The following is a 17,618-nucleotide window of genomic DNA, read 5'->3' on the forward strand; positions in this document are numbered from 1 at the left end:
TGTACTGTACTCACCCTTCCTGTGATGATGGGAGATGATAAAATGACTACATGGTGAGATGAAGCAAAGTGAATGACGTAGGCATTGTGACGTAGCATTAGGCTACTACTGATCTTCTGACACTCTGTCAGAAGGAGGATCATCTGCTTCTAGGCTGCAATTGGTTGTGGGTAACTGAAACACATGGACAAGGGGAGAAGGATTACTGTATATGATTTTAAGGCTCTTAAGCCTTTGTAGAAGTTGTTTATATTTGGAAATATGTAGTTAGTACGTGAAGTTGAACAGTTATATGTTGTAAATCAGCATAGTCCGTTAGTACTACTGGGAAGGGAAACCAGGTCTCATGGTTTTTATCTTTATATGAAAAGAACTTCATTAATTTAAAAAAATTAATAGATTCTGATGTAGTTGTTCATGGTTTTAATCTTGTGCTTTGAAGCGTTTTCTTTTTCTGGAATGAGGTTGTTGGTTTTGACTGTGTAGAAGAAATATGTTAATTAGATTATATTTAGTTGGTGAATTTGTACCCACAAGAATGTGACTTTTAAAAAGTTGCAAGTTGCTACAGTTCTTGCAGATAAGATTGTTTCCTGTTTTCTTTTGCATATTTAGTACTTTGTTGATTTTTCCATGAGGTAGCCTTTCAGTTTATCCACATGTATTGTTTGACATTCAGACTTAAAGGTAAATTAAACACTACCATCCCTGGTGCTTACAAATGCTAGCCATTGAAAATGTCAAAATTTGGATTTGACCCAAGAGTTACAAATAATATAAGCTTTTGTATAAATATATCCAAATATATATTCTTAGGGCGAAAGGAATAAATAAAACACTGTGTTTATGGAGTAGTTTTAAACAGTTAGGCTTTAGAATTGCTACATGCCCAAAGTATTTCTCCAGTGAATTGCACACTGTATCAGTTCATGAATTGTGTTATAAGAAAGGTATTTAGTACACTGGACCTCAGTACTACTGAAAATTCAGTAGAATTAACAGAAATCAACATGATAGTTTGAAAAAAATGATGTATACTCAATTGAGACAATTTTAGATCTTTTTAACATGACAGAATCTGCTTTACCTCTTTAAATTTTTATTTAAAAATTAAAGTGATATTTGTATATATGTAGTTTTAAAAGTCGAATAATATTTCAAAGCTTATAAAAACAGCATTTATTCTCTCTTTTTACCGCTAATTCACAATCTTTAGAGGCAGTTAGTTTCAGTTCTTTAGCTATTTGTGCTGATACTTGCCTTTATTTTTCTAAGTCAGTTCTGCTTTGTGTTGGCTTTTCATTTTAGACAGTAGTTCATTTTAGTAGTAGTTCATTTTGATTTCCTTCTAAGAAAAATGAGGATTAGTCATCGTAATTAATCCACTGCCTGCAAACATTTACATAAACTTCCTTTTCTGTCATGTTCCTTTTATAGGATATTGGATTTTTTGGGGGTAAATTCTTTATTTAGTATTTAAATTATTATGACTATGCAAGTATTTTTCTCAGCTGAGTCATAGATTCACTGGGATTGCATTTCCTTTATTGTCCAACTTAATTGTTTTCTCAAATAATTATCTGAGTTTGAAATTTTATGTACTTTGTGCCTATTAATCCATTTGCAATTCTCTGACAACTCTAAGATGCTTTCAGTATAGCTGGACATATCAGGCAATCTCTCAGCCTCATTTTCTTCTTGGAGACTGCCTTTTGTATCCTATGTAGAATGCAGACTTTCACATAATTCTTCCTGGTTTTCAGTAAGGAATTTCGTCTTGCTTTCAGTTGTGGCTTGTGTTACTGAGATCAGGGTCTCTGCTCCATCCTCCCCAGAGATGCATCTCTAGACTTTCTTTCATCAGTGATGAGGAGAAGATTGGTTTTTGGGAGGCGGCCACTTAAATGAAGTTTCAATCTGTCATCTTGTTTCTAGCCCCCTGCTGCATTTTTGTCTTCATCATGCTTACAATATCTGAATTTCTCCAGCATGAATCCACTTACTTCTCTTTTTTATTGTGGTAATATGATAAAATATACATAACCTGAAATTTTCCATTGTAGCCATTTTAAAGTGTACAATTCAGTGGTATTAGGTACATTCACATTGTTCTGTAACAATCACCACTGTCCATCAATCTTCAGAATTTTTACATCAGCCCAAACTGAAACTGTACCTACCAAACTCTTAACTCCCTGTGTCTTCACCAGCTTGCTTCTCGATGGCTTCTTCTTCGGTTTAGGTTTCAGCTTTCTTGCTCTTGTTAATTTACTTACCACTTTTCTCCCTTTCTAGCTTCCACAGTATTGTTGACTTCTCTCATTTGCTGATGTATCTTTCTTCATTTTCTTTATTCTTATGAGTTTTATACTTCTAAAAATTCTAATCTTTTAAGGTGAGGTTTCAGGAAGGAGTCAAAGTCAGTCTTGCTTAACTGAAGGTCTGCTCTCCCCCCTATATTCTTCATTTATCATTTAAAAAATTTTTTTTTTTAAATATTTATTTATTTGAGAGAGTGAGAGAGAGCATGAGCAGGGGCAGGGGAGAGGGAGAAGCAGACTCCCTGCTGAGCTAAGGAGCGTGATGTGGGGCTTGATCCCAGGACCCTGAGATCATGACTTGAGCCAAAGGCAGATGCTTAACCTACTGAGCCACCCAGGCGCCCATTTATTTATTTATTTATTTTTTTAAAGCCCACATGAGGCTTAAACGCATGACCCTGAGTTCAAGACCTGAGCTGAGATCAAGAGTCAGCTGCTTAACCAACTGAGCCACCTAGGCACCCCAGTTTTTTTAAATTAGGAATTTAGATACAGGTGTGCCAGACAAATAAAGGCAGTTTTATAGTTATGTTGGCTGTCAAATTAGGATGCATAGATGTGCTCCTTCTTTATCCCTCGTTCCTATTGTGTTAGGTGGTTTTGATTCCTCAGACCTATTACCACCTCCTCTTCTCTCTCCCTAGCAAACCCAAGATGGGGCCCACTGTGCTAAGACATATTCTCTGCTGCTGCAGCAGTGAGAGCCTGGCCCTTCCGTAGGGAGTGATTTTGGGAGATAGACTGTTACCTAGAAATTTCTGTAAAAGTCTGTTATTCCAAAGTGTAGTTGAGGTTATTTCCTCCTCTGTGCCACTTCTCTTGAGTGTCCTTGACAGATTAATTTCTCCTTCTGGGCCATGACACCTGTCAGTTTTATTTTATTCTAACTACATTAGATCTGTCTACACTAGATAACTACATTATATGATCTGTCTCCTTTCTTTCTTAGACCTAGTGTTTCACAAGGTGTGGAGAGTACTCCCACATTCTAATACAGCTTTTGGTCCATAATGAGTAATGAATAATTATTTACTAAATGAAAAAATAATCCACCTGGATTGATTGAATTTCCTGTTTTCTGGCAAGTATATTATCATCATGCCCTTTATCACCAGTGTCCACTGAATGCTATGCCAGAAACTGTTAAGTGCTTTTTGCTTGTTACTAGAGGTCAGTTCTGTGTGGAGAATAGAGGTGTGGTGAGAATGCCTGGGTTCAGATAAATAAGCAAGTTTTTTAACCTGTCTGTGCTTTAGGTTTTTTTAACCTGTGAAATAGAGATCATATCTACCATGTAATGTTGTGAGGATTAAATTAATACTTCTGCAGTGCTAGATCAATGCCTGGCACATTGTTTTATAGTGAAGCTCTTTTTCATCTTTATGGGGAGATGGCCTCCTATAATATCATTAGAATCTGATGATAATAGATGATGATTTTTGATAGAAAATCAAAGTAAAATGACAAATCTAGCTACTATTAAAATATTTAGTTCTTTGAATTTTGAATATGAACATGTTCTGAAATGGTCTCCATGGACAATAACAGATTATGGCATCTAGATAATTTTAACTGAGAGAAATAGTGTCCTCCATGTGTTGTGTACTGGTTAAAGTTCTATATTTTTTAAATACAATCTAAGATCCCCAAATTCTTTTTTTTTTTTAAGATTTTATTTATTTATTTGACAGAGAGAGACACAGCGAGAGAGGTTAACACAAGCAGGGGGAGTGGGAGAGGGAGAAGCAGGCTTCCCGCTGAGCAGGGAGCCCGATGCAGGGCTTGATCCCAGGACCCTGGGATCATGACCTGAGCCGAAGGCAGACGCTTAACAACTGAGCCCCCAGATTCTTTTCAACAGAAATGTATTAGATAGCAGTGTCCATATTCACGCTCTTTTCTTCCTAAGAAGAGTTTTAGGCAGCTCATTGATGATTTTGATAATTGGCATGCTTGCTGTCTTCTAACATCTCCCTCTGAGACTTTGTGCTGAGAGAAGAGAACCCTCCATTCAGTCAGCAGTTATAGAAAACTTGCTTATGCATTTGAGTGTTGTGGATGCAAAGCAAGAAGGAGGCGTATTTGTTTTCCTCAAGGAACCATCATCCCTTCATCATTTCAGTAATATTAAAATCAGATGTTCTGGCAGAATGTACTCACACTCTTTGACCCAGAATTCCATTTATAATACTTTATAAACAGAATAAAAATGTGCACAGAAACTTATATACAAGGTGTTCATTAAAATAATTATAAAAGCAGAAAAAAGATATGAATTTTGGTACATCCATTATATTTTCCAGGCTTTCAATTAAAAAATGATTATTAAATAATTAAAATTGTATTAAAAAATCTGTTCTGGTCAAACTATGTGTGAGGATGGATAGAAGTTTAGGTCTGTTGTTGAATCCCATGATCTGTGTTAAAGTTTGTTGTGAGGATTAAATGAAACACTGTGTGTAACCTGAAAAAAAAAAAAACAAAACCTCAGTAGATATTTGGGGCTCTTCACGTTACTGTTTTTCCTTACCCTCATTCCCTCCTTAATGGTTTTTCTTTTAAAATCTTCCTCCACTCAGTCTAAACCAGGAATGGCAGTGTTTGGTTTGGTCTGACACCTCCCATTGCTTTGTAATAACCATCTAGAGGTTTCCGAGGCTTCTGCCAAGCTCCATAGAGGTGTCACCTGTTACCTGTTTCGGCCAGTTTTTTGAAGGAGGGGAAGTAGCAGTACTGTATGTCACCTTGGGTTTGCTATCCTTGCTTTAAACTTTGTCTCTTTATACACATAGTTACTCCCATTTCTCTTTGGGTTTTCAGGTATTTTTTGTTCTTGTACCTTATTTTGATAGGAACTTGTTAGCTCTCATCTGCCTCCTTTTTAAAGCGTTTTGATTGTTATATTGTTGTTTGATAGCATAAATTACTCCTCATTATAGAGTAGTAATCCAGAAATAGCCTTAAGTCCTCTTTAGTCTTGTGTCTTCTAGCCTCTCATGAAACCCAAGCATAGTTAGCTTGTAAGCCTGACTTGAACACGCCTCATTTATTTTATTTTTTTTGAACATGTCTCATTTAAAGAAGAGTTAGGTTCTGTGTGAACTTTTTCTTTTTACTCCCTAAGTAGAAAGATACGTTTAGCTTTAAACAAATGCAAAGGAAATTTTCTGTAAGGGATTATGGTCTTTTTTAGGGCAGGTGGATTATAACCAGAAAAATTTTGTTGTCGTCGTTGTTAAATACCATAAGTTTGATTTATGTTGTTTAGGTATAATTCATGCAGTAAACTACAACCAATAAATTATAACTGGTGATTAATGAAATATCCCTTAGCACATAGGCAAAAATGATTTCACTTTTTTTATTTTTAAAAATATTTTATTTATTTATTTGACAGAGAGAGACACAGCGAGAGAGGGAACAGAAGCAGGGGAAGTGGGAGAGGGAGAAGCAGGCTTCCCGCAGAGCAGGGAGCCCGAGGCTGGATTCCATCCCAGGACCCTGGGACCATGACCTGAGTTGAAGGCAGACGCTTAACGACTGAGCCACCCAGGGACCCCATGATTTCGCTTTATAACACATCTTGGAAGTTATATAGAAATGAAGTTATGGGCACTATAAAGGTCTTTACTTTTCTCGATGACTTTTTCTACATTGATAAGTCCAGGATATTTATAAAGTATCATAAATCAGACCTTTATTTATATTAAAAAGAATATTAACAGTTGGATTTTGAAATCACTTGCCTTGGTTTTAATATTTTTTTGTTATTTTTAAATCCAGGAATTAAAACCATATGGTGTTAAATTAACTTTATTTTGACTCAATTTGAAGGACAGGCTGAAGATGTTTTAGTGATACTACTGAGCTAGAAATCATAAGATAGGTTCCTTGGGTAAGATGTGTTTAACCCTCATGGCCTCAGCTACTTCTGTCCTATAACATAATTTAGGACATCTAATGCATGATTGTCATGAACCCTAAACATCTGTGGCCTTTTTTCTTCCCCCACAAATCTCTGCCAAAATTCAGTTTTTTTCTACCGAATTTTTAATACGTTAGGTATATATTAGATGTCAAATGCTTGATTATTTTTTCTAAATTTTAATCTGAAAAGAGTATCAGGTTTTTTTTTAAGGCTATATTTGATTTTGTTCAGATTTTTCTTCTTTTTTTTTTAAAGATTTTATTTATTTGAGAGAGAGAATGAGATAGAGCATGAGAGGGTTGGAGGGAGAATCAGACTCCCTACTGAGCAGGGAGCCCAATGTGGGACTCGATCCCGGGACTCCAGGATCATGACCTCTGAGCCGAAGGCAGTCGCTTAACCAACTGAGCCACCCAGGTGCCCCTCAGATTGTTCTTCTAGTCATTAAAGCATAGTTTTAACTCTGTATGGTAACTGGCTCCTGAGATCCAAAACAAAACACATTTAGTCCCCCAGTTTCACCCTCCCCACAAACCTTGTATCACATTTATATTGACAAGTAATAAAATTAACATATTTGAGCTGTAACATTCTAAACAGTGGAAAAAGCATTACTGAACTGTAAAATAGCCCTGCAGAGAAATCTGGCAGAGGAAGAGGAGTGTGTTTTATATATTGAGAAAATCAGCCTGTGGCAATCAGGCACTTACTTGCTCTGCACCGTTTTAACAGAGAATTGAATAGTTTTGTTAAATATAGATATTTTACCGAGTTGTTTGTTAAAACAAAAGAGGACTATTTAAGGCTTTTTGATAAAATTTTTAAAAATTTTGACCTTACAATGATCCTTAAGAGGCAGAGGAGCCCCTTGGTTGTAGAACCTCAAGTAAATAGCTCCTGCCGGGAAGAAAGCTGTTGAGAATAGATACAAGGTGGTTTTAGACGTGTTAGGTTAATTTCTGTTACCTCAATGATGGTCACTCCTTGCATTTAGTTATTTTCTTCTATATTCAAGAAATAATACATTATTGACTGTATTCCTTTGAAATAAATCTAAAATTGATGAGTTATTTCTCATTTTAATTCAATCATTTTTCTTAGGAAAATGATTATCTAAAATGTGTAAGAATAAGATTTCTAAGACCTTACAGGATAAAGCAGTTGGTTGAAAGTGAACAATACTTTTGTGTCTCTGGAGAGATTTAAAGTAGAGTCTTTTTTCCCATGTGGGGGTGGGGCAAGTGAAAATGGATGTTACCCTTACCTGATTTGTCAGTAAGAATTCCTGGTGGCAGTAAAAACCAATTCAAGCATATCGCGTATTTTAAAGGGATACTGAGTAGAGCTCAGGGGCTCATCAAATTGTTGCTCCAGGGTTAGAGAACCAGTATTCAGGGCTAAGCAGCCAGAAACAATGCCCAAAATCACATTACACAATGATTCCCATGAGGATGCTAGTAGCATCTAGAGACAGACTGACAGACGCCACAGCCTGCCCCAGTGACACGGCTAGCTCTGGATGACTCTAAATGCTGCCACCTCTGCCCTGAACTTGACCTTGCTGCAATTACTCCACCGTTAATGTGGGAGAGAGTTCCTTTTGGTCTCTATTTTGCCTGCTCACTGTTGCCCATTTGTAGTCTAGGCTAGGCATGTGTATTTGGCAGAGCCCATGTCCTACATGTATACATGTGGGAAAGTGTTTAATCTTTTGAAACCATAAAATTGGGGGGGGTGGATTCTCAAATTTAAGATGCGGGAAAACTATTTGACCTTCTGAAATCATAAGGTGGGGAACTTCCCAAACTTAAGGGAAAGTTCAGATGCGAAGCCGACCAAAAAAAAAAAAAAAAAAGATAAACATTGACTGCATCTGATGTTTTATATGTAATATGTGTTGAGTCCTCACTGTGTGATAGTCACCGTGCTAAAAGTGTCTTACAAGCCCTATCGCAGACCATCCTCACAGCATTAGACGTGAAATAATTGGCCAAGAGAGTTCAGTCAGTTCAGAGCTGAAACAGAAACTCAGAGCTATGATTCCAAAGCCTGTGCTTATAACCTCTGTATTAAACTGATTCTTTAAAAAATCCCCCCCATACATTTATCTCAAAATCTTATAAATAAATCTGTTAGATAGACCACTCAATTTATTAAAATCTTATGTATGGCATATATATGTATTTAGGCATTTTAAAGGAAGTTGAAAATTTGTGGTTTTAATTTTCTCTATTTTCAACTGACTAATTTCTGATTCTTTTTCTCATTTTGTGAACTGTAATTTCACATTTTGTGACTTTGCCACAGGCTACAGCCTGATATGGTGCTTTCTTTTGGCATATCAGTGCTTGGAAGCCAGTTACTGAGTGTAAGGGGAGACAGATGGACAAGAAGGAGGGGGGACATAGACATGACCAAGACTGAGGCAGGAAGGGAGAAACATCACACACATACATACACACCCCCCCCCCCCCAGGGAGACACAGACAAATAACATGTGGAAGGAATGGGGGGGGCACACGACACACATGTTATCCTACAAGCAGCATCATTCTTTGTGTCCTTTGTTATTTGTAATGGCAGCTTGAAACACAGTGGAACTCCTCCTCCTCTGCTTTAGGAAAGTCATTGAGGCCTTTTTTTTTTTTTTTTTTTTAAGTTGGAATCAGTGCTTTCTCTAGAGTAAACAGTAAGTTTTAAGCCTCTGTAACAGAATGCATTTTAAATTGACTTATGTACTTCTATTTTAAAACTAAAAAAAATATGTGATATCTAGGAGTAATAAACAGGAGCTGTTATTTAACTTGGGATGTATCCAACTTGGTTTTGGGGGGAGGACTCATAAAGAGAAACTCCCATAGTTACTATGATGTCAGCCAAGTTAGAGTATTTCTTCATAAACCACAACTCTTGTTAATTATTGCTTTAGCACAAGTCTGTCTGTCCTGCAGATTTTTCTATGCTACCAAAATAGAGCTTTATAATACTGTTATTTTATTCACTTGTGCCTTTGGGACTAAATGGGCAGCTATAATTTTTGTGAAAGTGAGTAGGTCAAGTGCCCTTCCACACACATACTCTTGTAGGCAGTCTAAATGTGGGTTTGGTGCTAGAGAAATACTTTATGTAAGGTAAATGTCCATGAAATTAAAAGTGATTTTTGTTGTCTTTACATATTACATTTTTAATATTCAATATACTATGTTTTTTGTCCTTACCTTGGTCTGATCTTTCTTAAGATGTACATTTTAATTTGAGAACTCTTATTTTTCTGTGAATTTCTTGTTTTGTCCAGTGCTGGCTGTATACAAAGGAATTTTGTATAAATGCAATTGATGTTATTTACTCGGCTATTCTGCTACTTTACTTTGAGATTGATGCCTCTTTTATTAACATTTTAGCAGGCCAGCAATCCTCAAATGGGCATAGTCCTTTTATTAAGCTACCAGGTTGAAAATATGATACTGGCATATAGACAAGTTTCTTCTCTTTATGGACATTAGCTAATGGTGAATGTAATTAGTCATCTTTTAAGAGATGTTCTGCTGGGCCAGAGCAGCGATCCATCCAACCCAGACTGTCCTAAAGAGCTGCAGTAAGGAAACAGGTTACTTATTGGAATTCTGTCATTCCTAAAGGACACATAGGCCATTTCTAATTTCCCTTAACTTATGTACTATACTCAGTTTTCATGCATTCTTTTAAACTCTTCAGCATGGCACTCCATTCTGATTATGTTATATATGCATTAAGCTAAAATACTTATTATAGATTTGTTGGAATGGGTAGCTCTGGGGGAAAATACCATTTATAATGTGAACTTCAGTTCTGTCTTTGCTCATAAGCTGTTTCAGTTTCTTCACCTGTAAAATATAAATTGATTTCACAGTTTTTTTTCTCTGCTACTCTCAAAATCTGTTCTGTTATTTCTAATATGGCCAATTCATAAGGCTTGTCTTTCTCACCCTCCTTCCTAGCATTTTCCCCCCCTACATGGCATTTAAAAATAGAATATCATGAAGGAGGGACAAGTTATGTAGGGCCACTGAATTCCTTTGAATTAGCTGATGGCTGTACCGAAAAGTTCTGTGGATTTTTAGGAGAAATGGTATTTAATAGCTGTAGTTCAAAGAAAACAGGTATAGCTTGTATTGAGTGTTTCAGGACATGGATTTATTGAAGGTCTTTTCATGTGACATGAATTCTGCTTTTTAATTCGCTGGAAACTAGTTGAAGACATTTGTCATTCCTTCTTTCTTTTGTCCCTTGTACAGTACCCATTCTTGAGAAATTATCTTAAAAGAGTTCGGTTGTAGAAAAAAATGTCTCTAACATATTGCTGAACAATATTTAGAGCCCAGAACTACTAAAGAATGAAGGTGGTATTTTCCTCCTAACAGATAAAGGAGGAATGTAGAAAAAAATTGTAACTCCTTCTTGGTTGATTTCTACTTTTGAAGTTATGGGTTACCACCTAGAAAAGAAAAGGGCTGAAGTGAGCATTATAAAAATTGTTTCCACTTTTGAGGACATTCATGGAGTTAGGTGACAATTCCTGGGACACATACTTGTGATGACAGTATCTTCAAGAGGAGGGTGTCACATACTGAAGTCTTTTGGTATTTAAGTAACTCAGCTCCCTGAAAGAAAGGTAAACCTACTTTAATATCAAGCCACTTTCCATAGTGACTATTTTATTGTGTATAGTATTAAAATTCATGAAAAACAATTAAGCCACAGACTCTGATACTTAGATTGGTATAAATCTCCTTGTTATATATAATGTTGAAGATATAGAAGAAAATTAACTCCGGAAATATTTACCTTGATGTTCTACATAGAATCGCATGTTAAGATGGCCTATTGTTTCTTACTAAGAAGTACATTTTATATCATGGCCAGCATTTGCCTAGCATGTTTGTATTCGAAACAGAAGTTTTTAAAAATAATAGTTACTCATGCTGTGTGTGTGAGTGCCAGGAGAAGGAAAGGAAGGAGAGAGAGAAAGAGACAAACATTAATTGTAGGGAGAGATTGTATGTGTGATAAAGTTCTAAGAAACAATACTCTGTATGCTATGCACTTCCATTTTGTTAAAATATAAACCAAAATAGCCAATGCTGTAGGTGATGCCCCCAACATTGACTTCAAAACCATGCAGGCTATCCTATTATCTTTATTTAGTCTTAATAGTAGGTCTGCACACAAAGTATTTTGTCATTGAGAAAGAAACACTAAAATCCTGTTTGTTTTTTTTTAAATAGGTTGTATTATTCATAATTGGTGTTCTGGGGGAGAGTATGTCCTCCCCTTCATCATTCCTAACCATCAGTGCAATGAATTAAAGTTGAGAGAGATTTTTTTTAAGTGTTAATTTATGCTGACAATTCCCAGGACACAATCAAGTATTTAGAAGAACAGCATATGTATTTAGGCCTTTGGAAACTTTAAATCATCAGTCTGTTGAGTCTCTTCTCTGTAAAGGAGTCCATTGTTTAAATGGCGTGTTTTTTAGTCAATGGGGATAATTCGTTCCAAGGAATTTTCATTTTCTTCACATAACTAAGGACATTAGTGAAGCAAGACTACCTTTCCTCGGTGATGTGTCCTGATTGTAATTACCTTTTTATTTTACAATACGTATGTTATGTTTATTTATTTTATTGTGTCATAGGCAGTGGGTGCAACTAATAATTATCAGATTTACATTTCTGAAAAATTATTTCTACAAAATATTTTCTGATTGATGACTCATTAGATTCTGTTGAGTATAAAGAACTGAGGCCAGTAAGTGTCATCCCGTGGAGTCAGGAACTAAGGTGTTCCACGTGAGAAAGTTTTCAAAAAAGGAAAATTAGGAATCTTCTTTTTCTTTTTTTCTTTTTTAAAGATTTTTTATTTATTTATTTGACAGACACAGCGAGAGAGGGAACACAAGCAGGGGAGGTGGGGGAGGGAGAAGCAGGCTTCCCGCTGAGCGGGGAGCCCGATGCGGGGGCTCGATCCCAGGACTCTGGGATCTTGACCTGAGCCGAAGGCAGGCACTTAACGACTGAGCCACCCAGGCGCCCCAGGAAAATTAGGAATCTTAACTCTACTAATTTTGTTGTAAATTTTAAGAAGTTAATGGGATACTTTAATGTATGTATTTGTATATATCTACATATCTATATATCAAGAGTGAAAGAAATATTTCAAACATCCGGAAAAGTACAGAAACTGTTTTGATAAACCCCTGTGTACCCCGTCTATTAAATCTTAATGTTTCTTCCCAGACTTCTCTGAGTGTATGGAATAGCCATCAGTGACTTAGAGGTGATACAGGTTAATCATTGTGAAAGAATACCAGTTAGTGAGCTGTGGTGTGACTCCCTTAGACCTCAGTGTTGCATATTTTTCTGATTCATCTCTTAATGCCATAAGTTTCCTATTAATATATAACAGTGAACCTTCCCCCTTGTCCTCTTTTTTTAAAATTTTTATTTTTTTAAAAGATTTTATTTATTTATTTGACAGAGAGCGAGCGAGAGAGGGAACACAAGCGGGGGAGTGGGAAAGGGAGAAGCAGGCTTCCCGCTGAGCAGGGAATCTGATGTAGGACTCGATCCCAGGACCCTGGGATCATGACCTGAGCCAAAGGCAGATGCTTAAAGACTGAACCACCCAGGCAGCCCTCCCCTTGTCCTCTTATCTAAAGCAGCTTTGGAAGAATGGAACATTTCTTATATGAGCCACCTGGATTTACATGTTACTCCTATAGGGCATATGTTGTATTTGTGACTAATAATTTCATTCCAGTTTACTGCAGATTTTAATAGTGAAAAGAAAACAGATTTTACATCCTGGAGCTGTTTCTTTCTGGTTTGGACAAGTTATTTAACCACTCTGTGTGCTCTGTTAATACCTTTTCCATAGAGAAGTTCTGAGAATTAAGTGAGCTAATGTAAATAATTGGCACACAGAAGTTGCTCAAGACGGGGGCACCTGGGTGTCTCAGTCGGTTGAGCGTCTGACTCTTGATTTCGGCTCAGGTCATGATCTCAGGGTCATGAGATCAAGCCCTCCTTGGGGCTCTGTGCTGGGTGTGGAGCCTGCTTGAGATTCTCTCTCCTTGTCCCTGCCCCCCCTTCTGTGTGCACATGCACTCTCTCTCTCTCTCAAAAAAAAAAAAAAAAGAGTTGCTCAAGAAGTGTTACTTTAATATCACAAGCCTTCTTTGACATGGTTGATCTTGCTGAAGTCTGATTTCTAAATGAGGGGGGGTATTTCTGCACAAAAATACTCAAGACTTCTCTTCACCCCCCTCCCCAAACAAAGCAGATTTTAACATTAAACTGCTGATTGTTTTCTTGTACTCTTGGTTTCTTTTTGTACCTAAGGTCTGATAGACACATAACAAGTGCTTTGTGAACCTTAAACTAAGTGAAAATAGATTGTTCAGATGAAAGGTATGTGGATAAGTCAGTTTTGGGGCTATTCTAGAGATCTCTTGCCAGAACTGGTATCTTTGTTTTGGTCTTCGGAGACTATTAAATGTGATCACTGAGTCATACTTGCTGTTTTCTCTGTCCCCTGGCTATCTCTCTTAAGATTTTGAAGCTTGCCAGCCAAAGGATGTTTAAAAGGCAGAGTAGGCTTTAGCCCAGGGGAGTTTGTTTATTTAAAGAAAAATAAGTTCAAACATCCCTACCATGTCATAGCTAGTCTAGTCATGTTAGAGTTAGTGAGTTCTTTTGATTCTTTCTGGTGGTCATGGTGCCTAAAGGTAACAAATTTGAAAGTAGTTTAAACTTTTCCCGAGATTACTTGGAACTTTATAATGTAATCCCAAAGAGAAGTCCCTGAAGGAGTGGGAGGAAAGGGCCATTTATTTTGCTAGTTGTTGTTTTTTAATGGGACTCATTTATTTATTTATTTTTAAAGATTTTATTTATTTATTTGAGAGAGCGAGAACATGAGCAGGGGGGAGAAGCAGACTCCCTGCTGAGCAGGGAGCCCGATGCGGGGCTTGATCCCAGGACCCTGGGATCGTGACCCGAGCTGAAGGCAGATGCTTAACCGACTGAGTCACCCAGGTGCCCCTTTAATGGGATGCATTTAATTCACATCATTTACCACTCCTTCCTAGAGTTATAATACAGCTGATTTAAAAACGAAACAACAACCCAAAAACAAAAAACAAACCCACACTATTGTGCTTCTTTATCATGCTATATCTTCATTAATTCTTTGAAGTTGGGACCATGAGAATCTTTTAAAAGGGACAGTATAGTTCTCCAGATATTTAGACACAAAGATATGGTAGTTGGTGACTTTATTATCATCTCCAAAATACTTCTCCTTACATATTCTCTGCCAGATAAGAAAATCTGAGGCAGATATTTTGCCTAGGGTACCAGGACCTATCTCTTGATGAGATCACTTGTAAAAACCAAGTCCTAGAGGAAGTGGAGAAGGAATAAGACAGAGAGATACCTGGTGTTCCAGGCAGAGGGAAAGACAAGTCCTGAGGCCCTGAAGTGAGAAGGTGCTTGAAGTGTTTAAGGAAAGGCAAGGGGCCAGTGTGGCTGGAATGGAGTGAACAAGGGGGAAAGTGGTAGGAGATGATGTCTGAGAGATGGGGAAGGGAAATATCAGATCATGGTCCTTAAGGCCTTTGTTAGCGATTTTGGCTTTTAGAGTAGTGAGATGGACTCAATTAGAGGGTTTGAGCAGAAGAATGACATGATCTGACTTTCTTTTGAAAAGGATGAATCTGACTGACTTATTGAGGTGAGCAAAGGGAGAGGCTGGGAGATCAGATAGGGAACTATTAGAGTAATGCAGATAGAACTAAGGTGGCATGGACCATGGTGGCCAGAATGGAAGTGTTAAAAGTGTAACATTATGGATGTCTTTTGAAACTGGAGCTCCCAGGATGAACACTTAATGCGTAGTGATGAATATTTCTGCACATAGTGTTTGACCCATTTTTAAATGATGTTATTGCTGGATTCAAATTTTGTCTACTTGATTTATCCATTATAAAGTTTCCCATTAGTCTTTTACCTAATGGTTTTAGCAACCATTGATCATTTTTTAGATCCGTTTTTTCATTGTGTTACAAAATGATGATTTTCTAATCTTCCTTCTACATTTATAATTTGGAATCCTATAAAAAAGAGCTTTCACTTATTGGCTGCTTGGTTACCCTAAGGTATTTTTCATATAAGAAAGCCAGGATAAGTGCTTGATTCTTTCCCTTTATCAACTTTCAGAATAATAAGTTAGTGCTGTAGCAGCCTCTAAAGATGACCATGATTTTTAAAAAATATAAATGTTTCGGGGGCTCCTGGGTGGCTCAGTCAGTCTAGCATCTGACTCTTGGTGTTTCGCTCAGGTCCTGATCTCATGAGTCATGGGATGGAGCCCCACGTTGGGCTCCATGCTCAGTGGAAGTCTGCTTGGATATTCTCTCCCTCTGCCCCTTCCTCCGCTCACGTGCGTTCTCTCTCTCAAATAAATAAATAAATCCTTAAAAGAAAAAAATTATTTAATGTTTCAATGGTAGTCATTACCATTTTGATGTTCAAAATGTCATTATCATTTGATGTTCATTTGATCTTAAAATATGTCTCCAATGTAAAAACTGTAAAACAAGGTCTGAGAAGTCTGACTTCCATCCCTGTCCCTTCCATCCTGCTTTCTCTTTTTTCTGTAGATAATCATTTAAAAATGATTTTGGTTTATCCTTCCAGTGCTTTTTTCCTTTTGAAAGAAAAAAAACCTCAAGTCTATATTAATATTTGTAGTCTTCCCATTTTTTCCTTTCTTTTCTTTTCTTTTTACAAAAAGAATAGCATTGTGTGTAATACTAATTCAGGTATAGCATGGGAAGTAGGGAACTACTGGTCTCGTTGAGGGTTATTCTTGAAACTTGTCAACTTTTTATTCCATGTAAAAGAGTTTCTTATATTCTTAGCTATCTCCACAACAAGCAGCTAAAGAACATACATGTTAAAAAAAAAAGCCTACTTGCAACATTTAGCAATATTTAGCAAAATTATATATGTAGCAATTCCCCTTTTAGAAGTTTTCCCCAAAGATTGCAATAACAAAATTACAAAGTGATATGTGCCTTTGTTCTGGCTTGTACCTATGGCTTTGTTTACTGAGGAGAAAACAGTAACGATGATGTTAGTTGGCATTGATATCATTGGTGTATGCATGGAAGAAATGGCGTTTTGAGAATTTGCCATTTTGAAATAGTCCCAGGTTAAATATCTCATCAATTAAAATTACATCACTCATCAGTTTATTCTTTCAATAAATATTTACTGAGCACTTACTGCGTGACAGTCATTGTCTTAAGTGCTCAAAAGATATCAGTAAATAAAGCCAATAAAAATCTCCTCTGGAGCTTCCTTTCTATAGGTGTGAGGGGGAAAGAGACAAACACGCATCATCAGCTAATTTATTGTTTTCAAATGTAGAGTTTTAGGGCTCCCCTTCTACATCTTCCTTTTTTCTTTTTCCAGTCTGTAAATGGTATTCTTAGGAATTTCAAGACCCTGGTGTTTGGAAGGCATTGAGGACTGAAGAATTTATAGATCTTTATACTCAGTATGTGTAACCTAACTGTATAATTCTGGTCCTGTGGGATGATAGCATATATTCCATCTCTCTCACTCTCTCTCACCTCATCCTCAGCCCTGTTAATGTTTTTTATTAGAAGGTTGCTCAAGAAATTTTTTGATAGTTCCTTTTATAGACACTAAAATTTAGAAAATTGTCCTTAAAGATTTGATGTTTTTGTTATAATATATTCTTAATGACTACATCTTTATTTCAGAAATGACCATTAAGAAGTAGATGCCCAGATACAAAAGTGATGAAACAGTCAATTTGTCATAAAGTAAGATGCAGCTGTGGCTTTTCAACCAGATTAGTAAGTGTGGCCAAAATTTTTTTAAACTTTATACTTATTTTATCTACTTTGAAAAGCATTGAATAAAGAGTATAGTGGACTTAAGTGTCAACTTGTATTTCTGTTTTTACTTTGGATTGTATTTCTGTTTTTACTTTGGTTTGTAGTACAAATTAGAGCATGTAGCTCTAGAAAATGTATGTCTGTGTTGTAATAAAACAAATACAGTTGAATATAGGCTTAATTGCTCTTGATTTTTTAAATCCTTTTCCCTATATTTATTTCATATCTTTTCTTGATTATTACAAGATTATCACAAATTTATTAACTCCTCCTTTACTACCTCAGAATTTGCAAACAAGGTACACCTCATCTTATGTACCTTTTTAAGAACCATAAAGGTAATATTATAAAATCATAGCTTTAGAGGAAATATATCAAAAAGAGTCACCATAATACCACT

The 17,618-nt window shown here is 36.5% G+C and overlaps 1 protein-coding gene across 2 annotated transcripts in view; it reads left to right on the plus strand.

The window, feature by feature from the left end:
* The window catches only part of FRS2 (fibroblast growth factor receptor substrate 2), a 105,174-nt gene that overhangs the window by 31,375 nt on the left and 56,181 nt on the right, over nucleotides 1-17,618 (plus strand). For both annotated transcript variants that reach the window (XR_015768725.1, XM_028110876.2), the window contains exon 2: nucleotides 17,081-17,176. The gene's annotated coding sequence lies outside the window, so the exon portion shown is untranslated. The remainder of the gene's footprint in view (nucleotides 1-17,080; nucleotides 17,177-17,618) is intronic.

This window comes from Eumetopias jubatus, unplaced genomic scaffold (assembly GCF_037043125.1).
Source record: "Eumetopias jubatus isolate StellerSeaLion01/CBP00866 unplaced genomic scaffold, mEumJub1_p1.0 scaffold_8, whole genome shotgun sequence".
In the NCBI taxonomy this organism is placed as follows: domain Eukaryota; kingdom Metazoa; phylum Chordata; class Mammalia; order Carnivora; family Otariidae; genus Eumetopias; species Eumetopias jubatus.